Source organism: Penaeus monodon, chromosome 14 (assembly GCF_015228065.2).
Source record: "Penaeus monodon isolate SGIC_2016 chromosome 14, NSTDA_Pmon_1, whole genome shotgun sequence".
Lineage (NCBI taxonomy): Eukaryota > Metazoa > Arthropoda > Malacostraca > Decapoda > Penaeidae > Penaeus > Penaeus monodon.
In genome coordinates this window covers 47,480,392-47,482,891 of record NC_051399.1, presented here as the reverse complement: position 1 = coordinate 47,482,891, position 2,500 = coordinate 47,480,392, and the positions used below count along the sequence as shown (strand labels likewise).

The 2,500-nt window shown below is 42.2% G+C and overlaps 1 pseudogene; it reads left to right on the top strand.

The window, feature by feature from the left end:
- Positions 1–1,051: 1,051 nt before the first annotated feature.
- LOC119580737 lies at positions 1,052–1,653 on the top strand (annotated as a pseudogene).
- The last annotated feature ends 847 nt before the right edge of the window (positions 1,654–2,500 follow it).

The following is a 2,500-nucleotide window of genomic DNA, read 5'->3' as shown; positions in this document are numbered from 1 at the left end:
AAAACTTAATCCACATTATCCATAGCACATCCACTCTGTTCCATCAAGATAAGGCACGAAATTCCTTCAATCGGGCTTAACAAAATGTGCCACAAAAAGGACATGGCTACTGGATGCTACTCCGAAGTCTAGTCCGATGTTGTCCGTCACTGAGCGTCTTTTATTCCCGATATGGGAGCCCATCCGGCCACACCCTTAACAGTTGACATGATTATAATATAATTTATTTTCACTAATTTGAAAGATACTCGCCTCAGGACTTCCCTGGGTCCCAGCAAATTTTCAACACTGTATTTATCACTTTAAACGTTTTCTACATGCAACCCGAGTTATTTTCTTGTTCCCAAACTGGTACGTTATGATATATATTGCGATCACTTAGAACTGCTTGTTGTTTTTGCACTCGGGATTTCTTTTTTGCTCCTTTTGGTCCATCACGTGGTGTCACTTTGTCAAGATTTTTTCAACACTTCAATGTCATGGTGTGCCTCTATTTTTTGTATCTGCGTCTTGTCCTGTTAACCATATTTTTTGTGTGGAATTCGCTCGAGTCCTCGTAATGCTATTATATTTTTGATGTCTCGTCCCGGCTTGTTATTTCACCCGTTCTTGTAGCATCCGCTTCGCCCTCGTTGCTCGCGTGATAGTGCCTTCGACATTATCCTTATGATTATCGTCCTCATCTTCGTCATCATCGTTATTATCATTATCATCTTGTAATCTCCTTTCGTAGTATACTGATGCCTGTAATTTTCAGACAGGGTAAATTCATTCATAGCGCTTAGCTTTTGGGAAAGTGAAGGTAGATGTCGATAAACAGGAAATAGTTATTTGGCTTTATCAGTCTCTCCATTCAACGATTGTTGGTCATTCTGTAATGTTAGATCGGCGATTGGGTGGCTACTTCACAAATGACGATAAACCATTTCTGGTACTTACATTAGGAATATTTTCTTTCTTCTGGACCATTAAAAAATCATCTTTATTAATGTCATTGTGGAGAAAACTATTATAAAATAGCCTCTACTCCTCATACATCTTGATTATAGCGATGAAGGCCGTTACTTTGAGCATTATGCCATCAGCATCGCATTTTCTTCCACCCAGCGTGAGGATCAAAGGCTCTCGGGGCGCCGCCGAGGTCAACGCTGCGGACAAGATCGATAACCTTCGGCAGAAGATCGTTTCAGAGGGGAATTCCGAGCGAGCTCCCCCTCTTGAGCACAGAGACAGGAGTCTGGGCAACGAGAAGACCATCTCCCACTATGGGGATAAGAGACGGAGATACAGTGGAGTTTTTCCGATGTTCCGCCCGTGGATCCCTCCTCACTGTGGCTAGAAACTCGGGAAGTGTTACGAAGATTGTCGTCCACGGGGAAGGCTCCGTGCGCCAGGTCAAGGAGGAGGCGGCGAGGGACGCGGGCGTGAGCGCGAGCAAGGTGCAGCTCATTGCAGGAGGCGCCGAGATGCAGGACGACCGGAGGCTGAAGGACTATGGCCTTACCGGCGACGCTGTGGTGTGGATGGAGGTCGAGGGAGAGGAGGAGGGACGCGAAGGAGGGAGCCAGAGCCGCGAGGCCGGCTGCTGTAGCGTCTGCTCAGTTATGTAATGTCATGCTGGGCGGTTTCTACTTCTGAAAATATTGGTTGCAGTATGTATGGTAAATCATAAATATTTGTTTTAATTAATTCATACACACAAATACGCACACACACACACACACACACACACACACACACACACACACACACACGCACACACACACCCATATGTATACATATACATACATATATATACAATTACATTCTAAGTAAGACACTCAGACTGAATAGCACTAACCAACTAGACCACACGACCCAACAACAGGATTGAATCAGAAACTCAAATCCTATGCAAGATGTCTTCATAAGACTGAATAACACATTGATATTGATAAATAAACCTCCATGACCAGGACTCGATCCTCTGCCACTGCTCATTCCGGGTCATATCTACTCTATAATTAATATATATCAGCCTTATATTGATATTTCGAGAACGTAACGTTTATAAATTATCTTTCCCGTGTTCGCATCCTTAAAAAAAAAAAAGATTCCTTAGTTTTCCTCCTCCCCCCCCCAAAAAAAAAGAAAGAAAATAGCTGTCTTTGAGTGGCTATTTAGTCGTTGAGCATGCACGCCGCACATACGAACGCGGTGCACCTGTGTGTGTGTTCTATTACTTTCGCGATGCCTTTGTCAGGAATGGTGGTTGGGAAGAAGCGATAGTGTAATGAAGATATTAAGATAATGAGATTTGTTTTAAATTCTTATCATCAGATGGCAACTTCCTCTTGTGTCTAATGTTTTGCAAATGTTTTTTTTTTTTTTGGTAAATCGTAAAATAATCATAATAGTGATATGGATATTGATTATTAATTTTTAACATCTCTCAAATATATAAAATCCTGATTACGAGAGGACGTTTAAAAGGAATATTACCCATTTTATACATATGTTG